The sequence below is a fragment of the Neovison vison genome, chromosome 1, assembly GCF_020171115.1.
Source record: "Neovison vison isolate M4711 chromosome 1, ASM_NN_V1, whole genome shotgun sequence".
Taxonomy (NCBI): domain Eukaryota; kingdom Metazoa; phylum Chordata; class Mammalia; order Carnivora; family Mustelidae; genus Neogale; species Neogale vison.
Window position 1 is genome coordinate 267,706,772 of NC_058091.1, and position 23,055 is coordinate 267,729,826.

Consider the following 23,055-nt stretch of genomic DNA (forward strand, 5'->3'; position numbering starts at 1 on the left):
ATAAATGTCATATCATAGCTAATCTATTATCATCTTTTTCTTTTGCCTGCTTTTTTTGATTTGAGACAGGCTGATTATTAAAAAACAAACATGCGGCTGTCACTGTGATTCGTTTGTGTGAGATAGTTCTCTCTCATTAGCACAGAGTCTGGGACGCAGCAATACTGTAGATGTTGAATGGATGTGTGAATGAAAAGAATGAGTGGATAGATAAGAGCCCTGCTCTCTGGCCTTTGACATGTTACTTTGCCACTTAAACCTCAATTTTCGTATCTGAATAATGGGGGAAATGGACATATCTTCTTGACTAGTTTGTTGTAATGATTAAAATAAATAATATGAGTAAAGCACTTAGCACATTATAAATGGTACACATTAAAGACTCAAGAAATGGTAGTTCTTATTATTGATGACCACAAGTCGTTCTCAATCTGTGAATTGATTTTCTGACAGTCTATTTCTACTTGGTACACCAGTGTATTTCTAGTGCCCAGTGCTATGGCTGGCCGAGAGTAGATGCTCAAAAAAATGTTTGTTAACTGAGTGAGTCCCCAGATTCTCCTTCATAAATAACAATGGCTATGACTGCTAACACTTAAAAGGCACTTGCTGTGTACCACACACTGTTTTAAAGATATATTTTCAAACATCTAATATTAAAAAAAAAACACTACTAGACAAGTACTATTATTATCTCCATGCTACACATGAAAAAACTGAATCGAAGAGGAGTTAAGTTATTCAAGGTCATGCAACTAGACTGTGGCAGAACCAGGGTGAGAGCTCAGGCAGACTGGCCTCAGAGTTTTGAGCATTCGGCATTATCTTCAACATTTAGGTACAAAGGTAATGTGAAATGTTGCAGTACGCCATGATCATTCAACAGATGTTTACTAATCATGGTCGATATGTTGGTTACTGGAGATACCATGTGTAAGATGAGGATAGTCCCCACCCTCATGGAGATTACAGTCTAATGCATCTGACTTCCCAGATTTCATTTCATCCCATACTTCCCTTGGTGTCTGTTAGAATTATAGGTCTTACCTGATGCACTAGAAGAAATGCTATACACAGCTGTACACAGCTGCACAAAGGAGAGTGCAAAGGTAAGCCCGAAGGGGAGACCGTTAGGGTGGCATTGTAGTGATTATTACCCAACATACATCGCACTCTCTAGAGAGTATAGGATGCATGCTTTTCTGAAGCCCTAGATGCCGCTGCTTTCAAATTCTGTGAGCAGACGTGGTCTTGCCATCTGTACCACAAAGACCTCTGGGTCAGTGCTGAGCCAGGTGTTGCTCCAGCCTAGCCATGAGGAGACAAACCCCTGGATCAGCCTGGGGACGGTGATGGTATGTGGAAAGAGCCCCTTTTTAACTTTTCTGAGCATCTGGGTCTGAAGTCATGTTGTTTACAGAGAAGTCCTACCACCTGCTTCTTTTGCATCCTTTCTCTCAACCTCAGGGCCATGAGTATCAGTGGACCACATTTGAAATCTGTGGCAGAATTTCCCAAGAATCTGTAGGTGTGTTTGACTATGTCACATGTGTAAATTTCACTCCCCTTTGCTTGTTTCTCCTGTTCTGGCTTGCTCTCCTTATTACTTAGTTCATTCATTCCTCGTTTTCTTTATTTACCAAATATTTATTGGGGAATTTGAAAAAAAAAAGGCCCCTGGAAAAGATAGAGTTTGCATTTTTATCACCTTAAGCACAGTGCCTGATGGAGAGTGAAAAGTCCAGTAATGGTTGTTGACTGGACAGATTGATGGGTGGGTGAATAAAAAGAAAATTAGAGAACTGTGTTTATAACTTTAGGAGATTACTTTTAATTAGGATTGTGTTCAAGCAAAATATTCAAAATAATTCTTGAAGCATGAGTAAATGATTCAATAAAAAAGCACACACACACAAAAAAGTAAAACCAAATCAAATTTATCCCAGTTGGGTTCAGTGATTTTTACAAAAGAAAAACCATTGATCTAGAATCTCCCAGTTTCGTCTGCCTCTGCCTGTTACCAGTCAAGATGACTGATTATCCTGGGAAAGGCTCTGTGGCCTATCTTATAAACAGTAAAAAAAAAAAAAAAAAAAGCAAACCCACAAAAACTATCTCACACTTGGTCAGAAGACAGCCCAAACATTTTGTTTTCAGAGGCTGGGAAAGTTTAGCTGTGGTTGATTTGGCCGAAGGGGAAGAGCCTGCCAGAGGAAGAGCTTGGATCTTAGAGGCTCAGCCATGACCAGATGGTATAAACCTACCTCAAGGACAAAACACCCTCAGTAAGTTAGGACTCTGGGCCGACTCCAAAACTTATTAAGGTTCACTACTAAGTTTTCTGCCCTATTAAAGTACCAACAGACATTTTGGTCAGGTTAGAAATTTCAGGAAGAGAGCCTTAAAAAGAGAGAGAGAGAGAGAGGGAGAGACTGATTTCACGCTTTGCCTTTTTAAATAGGGAAGCACCCAGCTGTCCTGATCTAGACTCTCTTAGTTAGAACCTTACGTGATCGTCAGGTGATCTTTCACCAAACTATGGCTGGAATATTTGGGCACTGGTGTTCACATCCGCTGGTAGACCTTGTCCCAGACTCTCTCATCAGTCTTCATGGGATTCTCCTGACACCCACCCACGGCAGCCATTTTCCACGAAGGCCTGCTCTTCCCTCCTTGCTTCCACAACTGATGTGTGTGTGTGTGCTCGGCTGCTAAGTGTGCACTTGCCTTGTGACAGGCATTCACTAGGTCTGTTACAAGTCTCAGCCTTTTTGTTTTCATTTCTGTGAGACTTCCAGCCCCCGCCTCCCCCAGTATCTCAAAACACCCTCATAGTCCCTGTCCTTTCTCTGGCCTTTGGGCCTTCAGCTAACTAATCCCAAGAAGCTTTTAGGGGTCTAAAAATGAAACGAACTTCACAAAACAGAAGCAAGCCTGTTGTTTCTTTGAGTTTCATTCTCTGCCTTGTATTGAGTGCCAACTATATGCAAAGTGTGGTGCAAAGAATGTGGGATACAAACATGGATCAGGTGGGCCCGCAGAAATGAGCTGAGGGCAGGCTGTGTTGGTAGATGCTAAATCCAAGTGATAAAATGCTCTTATAGAAATCTAGGTAAATGGCTGTAGGGAGGGCATCCCAGCCTGGGAAACCAGGGAACTGGAGACTGGGGAGTGGTTTTGCCTGGGGGGACTGCTAGTGTAGGATTCCTTTGAATTCCAGTCTCCTGCTTTTTCCCCTTGTTATCATCTTAAAAATAGGCATGCAAAAATTATATAATATAAGACACTGTAGAAACTCTGCTGCATCTCTCTAGCTTCCATTATTTTTCATCTCTTAGTTAGAATATGTAATATAGGATTCCAGGAGCTGTATGCAAGTAATTTTCCAAGTTCATCATTTGCATTCTTCTTCTCTGCCCTCTTATCTCCTCCCCACCATGGGCGATTTTACGGTACTTAAGGTATTTTTTATTTTATTCATCCTGTTATGAAAAATTCCAAACACTCACTTAAAATCAGTTTTTGGTAGGAACAACAACTTGTGTTGAAGTGAGTAGAGGTTTTTCCTTCATTCAGGGCCTTCCACTTTTCAAAGGGCAATAAGTGCTTATAATAAGGAACAAAACACCTTGGGGCCCTGGTCAGGTAAGGATGATGGATTTGGAAACAGACCTGGGAAGAGGAGGCATGGGCAAGGGGGCTTTTATGGATATATTTTTAAAAGAATACACGAATGAGTGAATACCTCAGCCCTGATTTAAGAGCAAACCTCATTTCAAGATACCCTTCTGTGGATTTCTCTCTAGCTAGATTATTGCAGTTTTTGAGCATTTTGCTACGAAATCCTCCAATTTTATTGCACCATTATTTTGTTCAGACTACATCATCAGTTAAATCGTTGAGACTGAGATCCATGTGAACACTGTGGTCAGCCTGGTCTGTGCTCAATGAAAAGTCATTGCCCGAGGGTTGGGTCACATGATTGCTACAGGTAGGAATGGCCTTTCACCAACAGCAAAGATGTACTGACTTTTGGACAGGAACAATCAGCTTTCATATTTCAAGAGAGTAAATTAAGTCTTGTTAATGGTGATGCCTTCAAAGGACATTTTGGATAGCAGACTTCAGCTAGAGCTTCATGCAGTAATATGCAAAAAATGCAGTTGACCAGAAGTTTACAGTTTTGACTAATAGGATTATTAGTCAGTGAGTAATGCTTCAAGTTTGCCAAGTCCCAGTTTATAGCTGGACCTTCGTAAGTCAGAACTTAGTGTTCCAGCAGTCAGAGGCACTATACTTGTAACTTCAATCTCAGATAGAAAAATATCAGCAAACACTACATTTTGACCAAAAAAGAAAACAGGGATATTGACGTTACACCAGATATTTGTGCTAGATTTGGTCTGCTTTGTTTGTAGGATACAGAATACAGGTGATCTCTGTGGTGGTTGCAATATGTATGAAAGTAAACATTTTGGGAAGTAGAAATTTGAAGAAGCCATGTGGCACTTCTAAGTAATATGGACCCTGGAGAGAGTGATCAATGAGGATTGGCAATTTTGATGACATTGTTTATTGTCTGAATAATTTATTGTGCCCAACACATTGACATAATCTACATAGCTAGTAAGACAAAAACATGGTCAATTTGAGGAATAAAAGAACACATTCAACCCAAAGTTTGGCTCGAAGGGGGAAAAAACCCCAGCTGGTTGATTGACTTCATTGTTTGAATTCCAGCTGGTGGTTTTGGGGTGGTAGGCACACATCACAGGTTTCCTGCCTTTAACATGCTAGTTGTTGACCAGTACCTTGAATAAGGAAAGCGTGTTGGTCTAAGATGGTAGCCAGAATCCAGCAGATAGCTATCATTTCTTTCTACTAAAAATCTCTTTCTTATCTCTTGTTCTGTTTCTAGATGTGTGTCTCAGTGATTTCACTATTAATTGTTTCTAATAATTCTGCAGTTGGTGGCACTTTTGGAGAGTAGCTTGGGGATGTACACAGCCTTTCCTCATTAAGAGATTTCCTGTTATACAATGCATTGAGGTTGTGAGCTTCTACTCTTGTTTCCTTTCATTCTTTCTTCCTTTCCTTTTAAACTTGAGCTTGCTTCACCAGAGAGAGAAAGACTAGCCCAATTGTGTTATCCTGTTAGATTGCTTAAACCATGTTTAGATAAAAAATTACTTTATGCTTTTCTTACTATAGTTCATGATTTCCATTTTGTAGGGCATCTTTTCTGAATTTTGTGCTTTATTATTCTTGCGGTGTTGAGCGAGCGAAAACAAACTCTAGTTCATAATTCACTTTAAAGAACATACCCTTTCTTTCTATTTTCTTGTTAAAACCAAATTGTGTGCAATTTGTAGGAAATTGAAACCACATTTTTCACTTAACTTTCCAAAATTAAAATTTATGGGGAAAAAGAAGCAATAAAACAGTTACAATCTGGTCATCTATAATTATCTATGTGGTTTGAGCAGTTCCACATTTTAAAAAATGACACTGAGAACTTATCAAGATTTTACAACCATGGGACATTTCAGTTCTCTTTTGCTGCCTTGGAGCCAAGACCTCCACCAAACACTCAAAGTTATACCATGAATTTAGAAATTAGATGTATAAAGAGTAACTTGGAAATGCATACAAAACAATGCACTGTATCTAAAAATAGTCATTTCTGCTCTCAATAATGGAATTTATTACAGTAAAATTTGCCATTAGATACTGTTCTTATTTCAAGTGTTGTCTCTGATTTCAGTTGCTTCGACATTCTCTTGTCATGCCTTACCTGGTAGGAAGAAAACCACAGAACCAGCCAGACACACTGTTTCTGTTTATTGGTGCCACCATTGCTGTTTGAGTATCTCAGCTCCCAGGACTCCCTCCATCATTACGGATTCCCTAGGAAACCAGTCCTTGAGGATAGATGAGCGCTGAGCTGCGGCAACATTTTTCTCAGAATAAATAGTTGTTTCCCTTGCTCTTTTGATATTGCCATCTCCTTGTCTCCATATTATAACAGTAACAACACATTTTAGATTCTAAGAAATTTAACATTTAAACCTTAGTTCTCACTATTTCCCATTGTGGACATATGCCCATATTTGGACAATCTGACGCAGCCCTGGTGAAGTACTTCATTCATTCGTTTTTTTTTTTTTTTTTCATTCAGCAAATGCTTACTGAACACCAATTTGGTTCTGAGTCTTATGTTAAAGTCTTGTATAGTGTAGCAAACAAAACATTACAGACAGTCCTGGCACAGAGGAAGGATTTCATTGAACCTTAGCACCATCATTAACATTTAAGAAATGTATAGATGGACACATCTTTGGCAAGTACAAAAAAAAAAAAAAAAAAACAGAAACATTTAAAACCACTAGAGTACTGACTTGAATTCAACTGAAAATTATACTTCTGCCCCAGATGAGCTTATCAAAGAACTTACAAAGGCTCAAAAGTTTTACATGTATTTTCACCATGTCCATTTCTTCATTCGTAACTTCATTCTGATGAACACAAATGAGAATTTTGTTCATGCCACTTAACAAATTTTATTATTGATTAGGTGTCACACTGATCTAAGTGTTTTACAAGTATCATTGCATTTCATGCCTCTATGAGATAGGTATTTTATTGTCCTGATTTTACAGTTAAAGAAACATAGGTATGGAGGGATAAAGTCATTTATCAGAGCAAATCAGGAGGAGCCATCATCAGACCCAGGCACTGTGGCTCTGGGACATACCCCCTTAACTGCTCCGTTGTACTGTCTTTAATAAGTAGTCACACCTTTACTAAAAATGTGACGATCCCTGGATATCCAGCACTTGGACCCATCTGGTAGGACTCTGCAGAAAATGTAAGTGGGCAGATTTTCAAAGAGGAGTCAGTACAGAAGCCCCTGGCATGTGAAGGGTCTCAAATAATTTTGAGCCAAGATGTATGCTGTTTGGAGAAAATCTGGAGAATAACAGGACAGAGTAAGAGAAATTAACATCATCCACTACCCATCACCCAGAGAGAACCACTGCTAACATTTTCATTGCTACTTTCATATTTTTTTCTATGAATAACAAACGTATGTAAACATTTTTTCATATTTGTGGTTGTACTATATATGTGTACACACATGCACCATTTTACATCCTGCTTTTTTTTTTCTTTTTTATGTCGCCTACTAAGCATTTTCCCATGCATTAGAACTTCTTCATAAACATAATGTTAAAAGGCTGCATAATCTCCCACGGTGTGGATTTACTAAATTTATCTATTCCTCTATTGCTGGATATTTATGTTGTTTTACATATACTCTTAACATGATACACTTCTTGTTCTTTTTTCTAAGTTCAATGCTTTAAAAACATTTCATTTCTGGAAACTCAATATCCTAACCCTTTTAGAATACTTAAAAAAATTGTCCTCCGTGTTTCCTTTTCATAAAAGGTAGACTTAAAAATATATCTTTCAAATGATTTTGGTTTTGTTATTTTAGCATTTGCACTATAAAATAATGCCACAACATATTAGAATAGTGGAAATAAAATATGTCTGAATGTTACAAATGAACTTACAATTAGCCTAAGAAATTATATCTAGCCATAAAGTGAGCATATTAAAGCTCTTGTACATATTAATACAATCAGCCATACATTTTAATGTGTAAGTATTTAATCTATCAGTGTCCTTTCTCTTTTTTATCACCCAGCTGCAACCTGGATTCATTTTGGAATAATTACCTTTAGTACTAAATGCATATTATCTGCTCAGTTAAGAAAGAAATTGGAGGGAATTCAGAAATCAATAGTAATAAAGTAAACAGAGAGAATGGAATCCATTTCCTTCCTTTGAATTTATTTGGATCCACTCTACTAAAGACGGGGACCCTATCTAATGGACGTTGGACAGAGGACCACACATAAACTCCACGGGGACCAGCTCTCCTTTAAGAATTGATCTGATATTTCAGTAAACATCCTCCTGTTGGAATATGAAAATGAAGGTCCTTAATGACCCCAGGAAAGCTTTGACTTCTGTTTACAGAATTGATTTTGGTTTCTCTTTTAGTGTTTGTATGTCTGCAACCGGGTGTGCCTCCTTTATTATGCCCAGCCTCTCTCTGGCCTGCATAAAACTATTTTTGACAGAGGATTGATGTTGGAGTCACTGGTGTTATGCTAACTACAATCTCATTGTCCAAAGGGAAATAAATCCAGTGCCCCATACTGCGGACTATAAAGGAAGCGGTCCTCTAGAGTTTCAGTGTTGGTGTCGTCACGAGCTAAGAGAATTTAATAGTCAGATCAGGACAGGTCTGTAGCATCTCTCCTCAGCACAAACATGAGAGAGTGGGTTTACCTTGCTCAGACCTCTAAATAGTCTGGCAGGCTAATGAAACTCAGAGAATTGGCATGCCCGGCCTCCCTTGTTGACATCTGAAATCCCACAGCCAAGAAAATATTCCTGCCACGTAAAGGAAACTCATAACGGCTGTTATGCACTGTGTGTTTATCTCCCTCATGTAATACCATTATTTTGTTTGCTCCGAATCCTAAACTCTGTGGAGGCTTATTGACTTATGTCACAACTAATGGCATTCCTAGCAGGTGTACTGGAACCCCACGTTCACACTGTTTCCTGCGGAGTGTGGTTTTCATGGCAGGGTGGTTGGTGTGGGACTTAAATGACCTGGGTTGGTGCCTTCAATAGCAAAACCCCAAGGTCAGGGCTCTGGTGAGTCAAAGATCCCTTTTCTGTGTTCATGGAATTGTAGGTAGTGTTCATTTCAGAATCGTGGCCAAGGAAGCACAGTCAGATTCTGAATTTACTTCAGAAACAAAATCAGGCTAAAAAGATGCCATTGCGTATTTTGGGAAATGGATCTTCCCACTAGTTTGTAATATTTTCATGACAATTTTTTTTAAAAGTTCGATAGATCCCAGATCATTCCCCATGCCATGAGAACATAAGCCTGCTTCTGTCTTTTACCAAATTTAATTATAAACATTTGCCTCATCAGAGTCACAATCTTACACCCTTCTGACTTACACACTCCGTAGGAGGTACAGCTGACGTATTTCTCTCGCGAGAGGCTTGTTGCCCCTGGCATAACAGGGTTCTCCATCTCAGGTCTCTTCCACAGGGACTTGCCAGGCCACGGGGAGCAACCTGACAAGAGTCCTTGGGGGCATCCCTCCACCCCTGATAGATCTTTCTGCTTTGGAGAGAGAAAGACAAGTGGCCCAATATTTCTGGAGAGAAATGTGCAATTCGTTTTTCTACCCCTCTCCCTTCTCATCAGAGCCTCTTTTGACACCCACGAAACTCTCTTTGCAAGTCTCGTCTTCCCTCCGTAGGCACATCTGGAGCCTGCTTAACTGGTGCTCCGAGGGCAGAGCGACATGACTTGTGATGCCCTTGCGGTCTCCTCAGAGCAGGGATGGGAGGACATCAGTCCTGCAAGGACAGCGTTGCTCGCTCTTCTCTCTGCTCAGCCCCAGAAGGCTCGTTTTCTTGTGAAGACGAGGGCTTCATGTGCTCCCTTCTTCTCTCTTGTCCCTCCGCATCCTGCTGAATCTCCCTGTCCTCTAAGCACAGCCCTGAGAGCGCCCGCCTTTCAACAAACCAGACAGAGGAAGACGTCCTGCGAAAATGGAGCATTCGTGGTTTGTGAATCCAAGGATAGTTAATGGATGTGTGCATTCAATTAAGATAAGCGTTATTTTTTTCAGTTAAAAGACTCCCCAGGAAGAGACGCGTTATTCTCATTTCTGGGGTCTGAGCAGTTAATGAAGAAAGCATATCCGAGTTCCACCCGTTTTACCCAGAGCCGCCTCAAGAGTCCATACAATTTTTAAGTTACTTGATTAAGAACAACTTGTCAGGTGAGATAAACAACCTAGGAGGGGATAATGGAGAAGTGTGTGAAAGATTTCCCATCTTTCTTATGGGTGACATCACCACCACACACCTCACAGAAAATGGGTTTGGGTTTTAGCATGATCCCGTTCGGAAAATTTCCATTTTTAACCTTACCTGCTACCGGAGTCAAGTCTCTATACAACATAGGTGGGCATTTGTATTTTCATGTTGAAGTTGGATAGTTGTTTTGTTTTGTTTTTTTGGAGGCATCTTTTATTGTTTGTTTTCTTTTATGTTGCCCCAAAGGGAAATAGAACACCATCTCTCCCAATGTATTAGTTAAACGCTTCCACAGGGGCGGTCTGGAGTAAAGGGTGGGCACTGCTGGAGATAGACGGCCCGAGTATGAATCCTGGTCCCCAGGGACTCCCCTCTCCTGTACAAATGGTGATGGTAGCAACACAGACTTCTTAGGGATGGCTGAGACTTCACGATATATAATATAGGGCTGAGCACAGTCTCTGGTACATTCCAACTGCGTACCAGTTACTATGGGCTGCAGCTATGATCACTTTTTCATTACAAGAATTTAGGTCAAGTCAGAGCACATCATCTTTAATCTCAGGGCTTTTTTGCAAAACAGACTTGAAGAGAGATTGGTCATGGTTTAAAAAAAAAATGTGTGGACATTTCATAGACATGCTGCATGACACTTTCAGGATCCTAGGAGCCTTCATTGGTCTTCCTTGTAGTTAGTGTTCATTTGATAAAATGGCAGGGCCACTTGGGTTTGGAATGGACAGTGGTTCTAGAAGATGGATTTTTTTTTAATTAAATTTATTTATTTATTTTCAGAAAAACGGTATTCATTATTTTTGCACCACACCTAGTGCTCCATGCAATCCGTGCCCTCTGTAACACCCACCACCTGGTACCCCAACCTCCCACCCCCGCCCCTTCAAACCCCTCAGATTGTTTTTCAGAGTCCATAGTCTCTCATGGTTCACCTCTCCTTCCAATTTACCCCAACTCCCTTTTCCTCTCTAACACCCCTTGTCGTCCATGATATTTGTTATGCTCCACAAATAAGAAGATGGATCTTGTGGTAAAGATGTTGCTGTCTGAAGGGCAGGTCTGTTGTCCTTTTCCATAGGTGCGATTCCGTCACACTTTTTTTCACTCACCCTAGATTAACAGCCTCTGTTTTCTCATCTGTGAAATAGGAATATCTTCTTCTTGGGTTGTTGAAGAAAAAAAAAAATAAGGTAACAAAAGTAGAATGCCAAGGACCACTTCTCAATCAATGGTATTTTTTTATTTTAAATCAAGCTTACATGGAGGACTGATACAGGGGACGTAGGGTAGAATGGGTTCCAACATTTGAATTTTCGTTCTGATTCAACAGTTAACTGGTGGTTTTATCTTGCCTTGACAAGATAGGGTCTCCAAGCTTGGGGTGTGTTTGCTGGAAAAGAAGGGATCTCTGCAGCACTGAAGTTCTGAAGCTGTTTGATTGGATGTGCCCCTTTCCTGATTATATCAAGATTGAGTTGTTAATTCCAGAGTTAGAAAGGAGACTTAGAGGAATGTATTCTTACCTAAAAGTTGTTTTGGTAGCGTTTGAAAAATGCAATCCAGTATGTTTGATTTTGTTCTTAAAGGGTCAGAGTGCCTATTGTCACAAGGCAATCATAAAAATTTTCCATTTGAGAATAGGTCAGTGGTTTATTAAGCTTAGTCTTTGCCCCTGTAGATATGTCCCAACCCTCCGAAAGACCCAGCAACGATATCTGACACAGTGGCCTCAGACAAAGTGAATTCCACAGATGGAGTTAAATATGTATTTTCATTTCCTTTAGATTTGCCAGCCTCCAATAGGGGCAGAGAGATTGTAGAGAGAGAATATGGAAGGGAAATCACTTCTTTTATCTTGTTTCCATTTTTTCATTTTAAAAGGCTTTATCCCACCCATCAGTTTAGAGAGAATTAGGAGATGCAGTTTGGAGAATTTCAGTCTCTACTTCTAATTTGAAGGAAGAAAAAGGTCCAGGGGAGTCAGAGCAGGAATGGTGTTTTCTTGACACACGAAATGATGTTTCTGAAAGCTGACAAGCCTGGTGTGGGTCTGTGCCCACTTGGAAAAATAGACTTGTTCCAAGTAGTTTGTGTGACCACCAGGCCTACTCTGGGGGATGTCTCTGAATTCAATGATGATTTAGTCTCTGGGCTTGGTCCTTCTTCCTCTCTACCCACAGCCAGTTTGCCCTTCAAAAAACCATCCTCACTCCTCACCAACCATCAGTGTAAAGCTTATTTCCATGCAAGTTTCAGCTCTTGAGAATTTAACCTCTCGAAGTCACTTCTGTTAGTAAAAATTAGTCCACTATTGCTCTATCAGCAGACTAATGCTATTCTCTAACAGCATGCTGTCATAAAGTCTATTCACGATGCACATATCTTAGGAGAACCATTTGCAGCTCTTAGAAGGGCTAAACAGAGATATTAGCTAAAGTTCTTCCCAGGAGCTGGAAATAAAGAAAAGCCTCACTCAATAATAAAACAATCATGATATCCTTAAATATGGGCTGTGGCATACCATCCTTAAGGGTCTTTGGCATAACTTTAAGCCTCTCTCCCGCTACACCTACCTATCCTTGGCATTTCATGCGGATTAGGGAAGACTTCAAGCTCTTGGGATCAGAAGTGAAAAGGATCACAGCCTAAAAGTGGAGGAGTGTGTTTATGTTAGTGGCCCACCACAGTGCTTGCCCATAGATCATCAGCAATAGCCAGTGTTTCCTTGACATCCTGGACATTGTGGTCCATTTTCCAATTAGATCCCCACTTCCTTCTTTTCCCTCTATATTTAGAGAACAGATCCTACCAGCATGGTGATTGCTCTCTGATGCAGTTTTCTAGGTCCCTTCTCTTTGGGGCCTCAATTCAAATAGGAATCTGAAAGGCTTTGGGTCAATAATTTGGTGACTGGCCCATTCTCTTTAGCTCTTAAGAGTTGACATAGGCTTAAAAAAAAAAAAAAAGAGTTGGCATAGGGTTTTAAACAGAGACTCAGAGACAACACAAATAGTCTTCTGTGCACCTGGCTTAGGTGGGTGGGTTCAAGCCTTTTCCTTTCTGAAGGTCAGAAGCAGTGTCAAATTTACAGCAAACCCACTTACGATGCTTGCTGCTCCCTTTGGTTTTTATCGTCATAGTAGGTTTAACCTGACCAAGAAGTAATTACACCATTATTTTTTATGTGGTGCTTTATTACGTGCTTTTCAAAATTGGTTTCCAGCATCTCATGAGCTAATAGCAACAAATGTGTGATTGTAATGTTCACTCTGTCAGGAGACATGGGGTTATTGAGGAAGTGGCCACATACCCATTGCCCACACAATAACTGTTACTCCAAAACAAGTGAATTACTTAACTAAACATCTATTGATTTTAAGTCATCAGGGACCAATATTAAGACCACCAGCATCCAAGGAAGATTAAATTCTGGTTACATATACTGATGTATTTTGTCAATATTTGGGTCAAAGAATCCCATTCCTCTGTGGTCTACAAGTCCAAATCTAGGGTGGGTTAGAAGTAGTAGAACCTCACTGGGGTGACCAGTATGTGACTCACTTAGTTCCATCCACTTCTTAAAAGACAGGTGTCAAAACTGGGAGCAGGGGAAAAAAAAAGAGCCTTGGAAATCGCTTCATCCTCAACACCCCCCCCGCACTCCTACACTAACAGAAATTGATCAGATCTGAAGGTGAATTTCGCATCATAACTTTTGTCTCAGGGCACCTGAAATTCTACAGTATTCTTAGGCCTGAGTTGACTCCAATCTTCAATTAAACGTCTTCTACTCTCTCTTCTGCCTCTCAGGATTGTCTAAGCTTCACCTGGTCATATAGGTTTGTCAACAGCCCTTACTCTCTTTGTGCACTCAGATCTTTGTTTGGAGGTTGTTAAGAAAACTGGAGCCTCTGGATTAAGGCATTCAAGAGTCTCCTGAAGTTGTGTTTGCCACCTACACTGACGATCTAAGAATGGTCTACCTTGACAGTTTCACCTCTGCCGTCTCCTGGTTGATTACCTGCTCTACTAGATGGTGTGGATGACCCCTTTCACTTTAAGTCTCACATTTGATTTCAATTCCATTATTCTCTCCTGGTATTCCTTCTACTGTTTTGACCTGGCTTTGTCCTTCTGCCTCTGAATCTTTTTTCTAATTTCCTTAAATGTTAGTGTTTACAGTAGCACTGTCTGTCCCTGGTTTTATTCTCATACCAGTAATTTTAGCTGTTACCTGTATCTTGACATTACCTATAATATCAGCTTCATTCTTGATCTTTTACCCGAGTTTTAATCCTTTGTTTCCAACTGCCTACTAAAGATTTTCACATGGATGTCCTACTGGCACCTAAAAATCATGTTTGAAATTGAATTCATGATTTTTTCCTTCCATTGCAATTTTCTTTTTGCATTCTTTATCTTGTTGAGTGGCTACTCTAGCCACTTGGATAAATTAGAAATGTCAGTAATTCTCTGTTCTTTCTTATTCCTCACACCTAATATGTTACGGAAGTCATGTGCATTTTATTCTAAAATACCTCTGAAATCTACATTTTCTCCATGACCATGCCAGCATTAGGTGGTCATTCACTTTACATGTGGATTATTACAAAAGTACTGACCTTAAAATCCTCCTTTCATTGGACTCCTTTGGTTAGGTCTTTGAAATATAGATGTGATTATGTTACCCTTATGGTATGGGAAACCTGAAATAGCTCCTTGTTGCCTACCGGATAAAGTCTTCAGTGGCACTCAAGGCTAATACAATACTCATGGCTACTCTTCAGTACTCTACTCCCAGTGCATAAGCTGTGACTCCCAAAACCATATTATTGAGCCTTATGAGAACACATCATGTCCTTTTATAGTTCTGGGTCTTTGCTCATGTTGTTCCTTTTGCCTGGGATGCTTTTCCCACCATTTTTTATAGAAAAATTCTATTTATCTTTTGCATCTGGCTCACATATGACTTCTTTGGTAAATATGTACCTGATTGCACTACAGAGGATTATTTTTTTCCATCTTCTGTGCTGATTACATATAGGCCTGGTTCCCCACTGGACTATGCCCTCCTCAAGGATACATTGTGTTGCCGAGAAGAGTTTTTCCAACTGAAAAGTGCCGAGCTGGGGATGCAGGAAATTGGACCTGGGTTGTAATTCTATTTCTTTTTATCTTCTTAATCATACACCTTATATACAGCGAGAATCCAATTTTATTGAATTAAGCAATTTAACATATCCCAAATCTGGGAAAAAATCCCATCTTCATTAGGTGTTTCCTACCTTTTTCTTTGTTCCCATCTGGTCACAGGATTTATGGTGTTTTAAAGCAGTTGTGTCCTACCCCAGGTAGAGCTCTATTTTGGAGTGATATCTGAGAATTAGAGATGGTGAATTCTTTGAACTACAATTTCAAATTACTATAAGTGGGGGAAGAAAGGTTGAACCCCAGGGACAAGTGAAACATACTTGATGTTCTCCTAGAATACTGCATCTCATTTATCACATTGTTTTTGAAATATGGCTATGTCTTTCTGTCCCTCTAGAGTCTGTATTTCCTTGAGAGTTGGAAATACATAGTCTAATTAATCCTGTGTTGCCCACATCTGCCCCTATTCTAGCACATGGCAGGTATCCTATTAATAGTAATAATAACTGCCTGCTGAGTATTTATTATGTGCTAAGCTCTGTACAAGCATCAAATCTTCCCTTTATAGATAAAGGGACAGTTAAGTGATATTCCCAAAGGGCACGTCACTGGTCAGTAAGGTAGCCTGGATGAAATCTAGCTGTGTTCACTTCAAAAAGGTTAGCACAAAGGGAAGAAGAGTGTGCTGTTAGAGAAATGGAAGTCAAATGAAGTCTGGAGTAGGTGACAAAGTTTTCTATGGGATAAATGTTAAGACAAAGGAAGGACTAGAATAGATTGCAGATAAGAAAGGGATATGGGGAGCAAGAATGGCACAGGAAAATACCAGGAGGCCAAAATTATTAAAAGCCTGTTCTGGAGGCTTCTTAGTTGACCTGACTTGTCTGATCTAGTGAAGAGATTAAGAGCAGGGCTTTGGAACCAGACTGCTTGGGTTTGAATCCCTGGTTTTTCGCTCCTCAGTTCTGTGGACTTGGGCAAGGTCCTTAATTCCTCGAAGTCTCCGTTGCCTTCTCTGTGCAGTAGGAATAACAGGAGTTGTTTGTTCAGGGTTGTGGTCAAGATTAGACAGTTTAAGCCATGTAAAGTGCGTGGCTCTTAGTAAATTCTTCAGAGATGTTTAGCTGATGTTGTTATTGTGATCATTATTATTAGAGGAAAAAACATACATGGATGAATACAATTGATTCTTATATCTTAGCATCACAGGGGTGCCCTGTGATATTTTCAGGTTGAGAGAAACAGGTAACACGAAGTCTGTTGGATACCACACAAATGACTAGTCCAAGGTAGCTCATAGCTTCCCATTAGATCATACTGCAATCCTTTTGATGGTGTCATAGCTTTGCAAAGCTGAGTTATCAGCAATTACATGAGAAGGAAGTCTCATGTAAAAATTAATGCAGAAGAGAAAAGAGGGTGGTGGTATCCAATCTTATTCCAAGATCTGAGAAGTTACACAGTGCTCAACAGGAGCACATGTAAGTATCCCATTAGAAAGCAATTGTGATTACTTTAGAATGAAAGAAAAATATTACCATATTATTTGTCCTCCAATTTCTTTTTTTTTTAAATGGCTGCTAATTTATTAGGATAAATATTAGGCTGTTTGGACCTAAGTAGTTAATAAACAGAGCTGTTGGGCATTTCTTTTTTCTTAGAGGCATCGCAAAAAGATCGCTGAGCTGCCTAAGGAACTGTGCATGGGGAAAATTTGAGAAGATTTGGAGTAGATAATGAATAAAGATACATTGAGAATGTGTGTTAAGGCTAAAAAGAAAAGGATTCTGACTCCCATTCAGGTAGAAGAGACTTTCTGGCTGAGTTGAATGCTAATGATACACAGCAATAATAATCATGTAGGTTGAGTCAATACTGAAAAAGGTTGACTTCATTTATTTTATATCAAGATGCCATTTAGTTGGAGTTTAGCCTGATAATGATGTCCAGGCTTATCTGTAAAGCCATTGCAGTTCTCTACATAACATACTTGTTATGAGTACGCCATGACTTATTAAAATATTACCAAATAATCAGTTAATCCTCTAATCCCTAATCCCAGTTACAAGTACACTCCTGTCTTATTAGTGGAATTAATGGATTGTTTGGAGTCACTTTTATTTCACTTTTCTTGGCACTTTTTCCCCCTCTTGGTCTGTCTACAGAGCCCTGCTTTAATAACTTCATTATCCAGCTCTTCTGAAACCTGTCTGCTGGTTCAGAGGAAATAGCTCTGTGAACAGTGGGAGTAGTTTTTTGAGTTGTCTCATAAAACCATGATATTAACAATCACAAGTAGGACCTCAGCCCAGAACTCTGTGCTTGGTTAACGCGGGGCTCAGCGAAGGGTTGTTTAGCTTTGGAGTCTGGACTTGGTGCTGTTCCCTGCTGAGAGCCATAAGTTACTGGTAGCTTGTTCTAGGAGAGTAATAAGTATTGTTGTTTAGCAATTGTGTTGTTGAAATTCAGCTCCACTATGTCTGACAGTATTTATCTAAAATACTTTCCCTGGTGCGTGTTCAAGTTCCAGTAAACCGTGTCTTATTGTGCGACCTTTTCATTTTCCAGTGAAAAGGGATCAGCTCGTCAGATAAAAGCTACAAGCCAGAGTACAGGAAAAATGCGTGCTCAGAAAATCCAAGCATGATTGAAAACAAGATGTGTTAAATCAATGCGGTTTATCGCCTGCCTATTCCCAGCAATTGCTGTTCTAAGCTCATTCTGAACACACACTGGATGATAAAAGTACGGTGTCAAGCACTCACTGGGGTGGGAACGCAAAGAAACATGTTTATCAGACAGGCTGGGTGATTTTACCCCCTTGATAACAGTTATTGTCAAAACTCTTTGGGAAGAAATCTGAAGAACAATTATAGAGAGAATATTATTCTTGTTACATCAGAAGATATGCCAGTTGGGAAGGAAATTATGGATTTCTCCTTAAATGCTAAGAAAGACAGACTGTGTTGGCTTTCGATACTTAAACACCGTCATCCATTACACAGCGAAAACCATCCTTCTCTTCTAGTTCAAATGAGCGAATCTGGCTTTGAGACCTAATCATAAATGATCCATTTTTTTTTTTCTTAACTCTAAAGTAGAAAGATTGAAAGGCCAGAAAAAAAAAAATCATGAAGATCTTTAAGCTTCTGTTTGCTTGAGGGATTTAATTTTAGTCTTAAACCTGTATCAAATTTGGAAATCTAAATTAAGGTTCCTGAAAGGCCAGGCCGTTCAGAGCACATCATATGCAATAACAGGGGCAACTTTTCTCATCAACTTTATTACAATTAGAGAGCAGTACAGTTTTCCCTAATTATTGTACGTTCACCTACTTCCCATTTTAGATAGAGTGTAACCCTCCAGGGCAAGGAAGGGGTCTGTTTGTGAAGAGATGCTCTACTTCTGCTGGTGACTTTCTCACCAAGTATCATCTAGAAAATACCAACCGCTTGTGATAGGAAGTAAGTGGGTATGATGTAGCTCAGCAGTGTTCCATGTTCTCTTTTCCCCAAAAGACAGATCAACCTCCAAGAGCCCAACTCAAACCTGACAGAAAACAGTTTCTTGATCACTTGTGGGGAAAGTTTAAAATACCAGGGTGGCCTCCTCCTCCAGAAGGTCTGTGCTTGTTGATGGTGAGCTTTAAGTCAAGAAGTCAGGTTGAGTGACTCGTTTACCTGCACGAAATCAGGAGTCGGGGCACTGGAGTTCTTCCCCAGGCTGGGTTTCTGTTTCACAGAAATTTAGCAAGAAAGAAGCCATTGAATCGATGTGCAAGCAGAACTTGTCACTATGTTGCAAACTAGGACTCATCCGTATGAAAATACAGTGGTCCTTCTGGAAGAGTAAGTAAAGCAGTGAGGCTTTTGTTCTGATTTATATAGCCAGCACTGTCTGTGCCTCAGTTTCTCATCTTAGAATTGGGAGTAGTGACTTTTTACTTCTGTGTGATGGCATCTTGAAGGAATCACTGTGCTAAAGTCTATTAAGCCCTTGATATTACTGGGAAAAGGGTCTTGTATGACCTCAAGGTATGTTTAAAAATGACACCTCAACAACTAATCATTATGGTCGTTAACATCTATTAAAAATCTTCAGAGGTCCTTAGAACTTAGAGAATACACAAGGTTTAGGATGCAAAAATCTTAAAAATTAGTTGTAACCTGTCAAAGTGTGAGTTAGCGTTGATTTGGTAAAGGATACTTAGGAAGTATACGTATCAAAAGACTTGAAATGTGCATACTCTTTTATCCATGAATTTCACCCAAGTGTTGTTCATTAAATCAGTGAAAATCTGGTGTGTGGAGGGGAGGAAGCGTAAGTCCCCATTAACAGGGGATTTGTTACAGAAATTATGGCCATCTATATAATGCAATATATTACGACCCTTAAAAAGAACGAGGTGGATATAAATATGTATAGAACCTATATCTATATAAAACAGTATTGTGAAAATGTCTGAAAGCATATATACTGATATAAATAATGACTCTATATGAATAGGATTTCTTTTGTATTTTTTTATACGGCAAGAATGTATTTGTTTTAGATGCAGCGAAGCAATAAAACTGCTTCCATTTTAAAAAACAAAACCAAGTCACTCTTAACTCTTTCTTCCTGTTCTTGATTGTTTTGCTTCTGGAAGAGTTATTAGTTCCCCAGTGTACACAGGTTCTTCGCATTCTGGCTGCCAGGCTTCAGCGTCTTCCATCTCTTTCTCCCAAGAGCCGCCGCGCTCCAACATCCTGGGCTCTGCTCCCGGTCCTCTTTCCAGCTCACTTTCTCTCGTCGGTGTGTACCTTGCATGCTCCCCCAGCTCCACTCCTTGCCATGAACCTACCTAGTCGCTCTGAATGCACCTTCAGTAGAGAGAGGCGGTCATTCCCTCACTTAATCTTTGAATCTCAAAATTGTTGCCACGCAGCCAGAAGTCTGAAGACTACAAATAAGAAGTCATGGCATGTTCAAATAAATCCAGGTTAGAAATTTTCCTTTGGCTCCTGTGTTGGTAAATTGTGCCCATGTTAGCTTCATTTCTGACACCCTTCTGAGTCCAGGGACAGTTTTCTGCAGTCCAGTGAGCTTCTTCCCAAACCTCTCCTGGGCCTCACCGGCTCCTGAGGCCGGGCACCGGGCAGTGCAGGTACTTCACATGGGAAGCAGGGCTCCTCTTGCAACGGGTTTGGTTCTAGGTTTCTTTGGGAAGGCATCCCTTCCTCAGAAGAGGCGACCGGAATACCGTCCATGCTCTAGACATCTAGGAAGATAATGAAATAGCCAAGGGGCTGGAAATGCAACCAATTTCTTCCAATTTCTTCATTAACCGTATTTCTGGCTCTTGTTTAGGTTTGTGGTTGATTTTTCGCTTTATATATTTTAAAGTCAGTCTTAAAGATAGGTTTGTGAAGATAGCTTGCTGTTTTATTGTTTACCTCTGGTTGTTAATTTAGTGACTGAGGGAAAAAATGGGGCCATTATGGAACAAAAAGCCTCGCCTAACACATATGTAATAACTCTCGTGCCCAGAATGGATCTGCCTGGAAGGGAAATGCTCCGCTGTTACTCCTTTAGTTCAAATATAGAGTAGTCACCAGGGAAGCTTGGAGACCCAGGTGCTGGTTTTATCATTGCCTCTGCTATGAGGTTTTATTTATTACTTGGCATAGAGTCTAGATATTTGTTTGGACATTAAATGGCAATAGAATATAAATATTACCTTCCTAATATCTGCATTTCTTTTTATTTCCAGTCAAAATGACATCATGTCACACAACCATTAAAAAAAGGAAATTAAAACCCCAGAAATATGTTAAAGCGCTGCAGTGAGTCGCTGAGCTATAAAAGCAGGGGAACTCTGCGCACTAACATGGGAATGGCACAACGGCACTTTTCCTGTGCTGTTTGTGAACCCAGCTCACCAGCCCCTCGTTTCCATTGTTTCCAGGAATACGAATTTGAGAAGTTAAGGAGGACGGAGGAGTGATTTCTCTGAAAAGAAACTCTGAAAAGAGAAAAATCAGTTTTCAAAACTGAGAATACATCCTTCTTGACTACATGATTTTAATTTGCACATAAATCCCCTTAAAGAGAATTTCCTTATTTGATGTGCTTGTGAAGTGGATTAGGGGGGGAAAAAAAAAGACTAAAGGCATGAAAAGGCCACAAACGGCACATATATTTAGTTAGGATTTACTCATTCCCAGATGTTTTGAATGGATTTTGTAATCTTGTCATTAGTATTACTGCATAAGATCGAGTTGTATTATTTTCATCGTTCTTTGCATATAGCATTTCACGCTGCGTGAACATTTGGACACTGTAAACAATAGTTTTGTATAACCAGAGCTGTTCCGTCCAGACCAGGACCTCAGCTGAAGCCTGAAGAAGGGCTCTGCTTAGATTGGTTCTGCATAGAAAGTTACTGGTTTGCTTTAGGGGAGTCTGAGATTGTGAGATTGGGAAGGTACCCAAAGCCATTGATAAGCACAAGGTCAAATGCAGGGGTTTGTTTTTATTTTTTTTTTTAAGATTTATTTATTTATTTTAGAAAGCGTGCACATACAAGCAGGCGTACAAGGGCACTGGGAAGGGGGGAAGAGAGAGAGACAGAGGGAGGGGACATTCAGAGGAAGAGAGCAGACACCTGGCTGAGCGCGGAGCCCAGTGTGGGGCTCAGTCTCAGGGTCCAGAGATCATGACCTAAGCAGAAATCAAGAGTTAGATGCTTAACTGACTGAGCCTCCCAGGTGCCCCTGATTTTTTTTTAACCATTTAAGTAACTTTTACTCTTTGAAAAGTAATGACTTCGGGGGCACCTGGGTGGCTCACTGGGTTAAGCCTCTGCCTTTGGCTCAGGTCATGATCTCAGGGTCCTGGGATCAAGCCCCGCATCGGGCTCTCTGCTCAGCACGGAGCCTGCTTCCCCTTCTCTCTCTCTGCCTGCCTCTCTGCCTACTTGTGATCTCTGTGTCAAATAAATAAATAAAACCTTAAAAAAAAGAAAAGAAAAGTAATGACTTTGATGTCCCTGAAATGCCAACCCCATGCATATATCATACGCTTTCTACCAACCTCCACTCCCCAGTAACATACCATAGCTCTGAAAGGACTCTTCTACAGTCTCAGCCCCAGTGCACCCGCCTGGAAACTTGCTTTCCTTTGTAGGAATTTGCTCTTGCTTTCTGTGCATTTATAGGAAAGTTCCAGACTTATGGTTGTGGCATATGGACACAGCTCCATAGAATCCTAGTGAACTTACTCAGCTAACTTGTATCTATCTCCAAGTTTAAACAGGACAGTGGAAAACAACTTGAAGTCAAATGTCTGTGGTCCCTCAATAGGCTGATTGCTCTTAAATCCATGTGTCCTGTGAAGTGTATGTAGTATGACCCTAGTGAATGCTTCCTACAAAACGGGAACAGAGGTGGGAACCCACCAGCTGAACCTCAGGAGGGCAAGAGGGTACACTTCTGAAGGGAGGGAAGCTGTGTTCTGACTCTACAGAGTAGTTCATCCCTCTGCTGGGGTTGGATGACAGACACCTTTCAGGAAGTTTCCTTTCCAGGGTTTTTGGTGTTGCGACACCAAACAGTTAATTCCTACACATGCCACCTGGACACATGGTTAGCACAGGGACTGATGATTGAATCGATGGAGAATATACTATCTTGTGGAAATTTTCAAATGCCAACATTGCTCCCACTCTATTCTTGTGATTGTAAAATGGGGCCTTTTTAATTGTGGGATCCCAGATTTTCCTAACGCTCTGAGCGTCCCTTATTCTGCTACTGTCAGTGCCTGGTTTAGGACAACACCTTCTGCAGCCCTTTTTAGACACTGTGGACAGGGTGTGTGGAAGCAGAGTCTCATAAGGCTATCTTATCCTTGCACTCCTTTTGTAGTTTATAGCTTCATCTGCTTTTCCTTTTTCAACCTAAGATGCTCATGCTTCTTTATTTG

The 23,055-nt window shown here is 40.3% G+C and overlaps 1 protein-coding gene across 4 annotated transcripts in view; it reads left to right on the forward strand.

Annotated features, from left to right (window-relative positions):
• Positions 1–23,055, forward strand: part of EBF1 (EBF transcription factor 1) — a 384,990-nt gene that overhangs the window by 325,447 nt on the left and 36,488 nt on the right. The window lies entirely within an intron of this gene.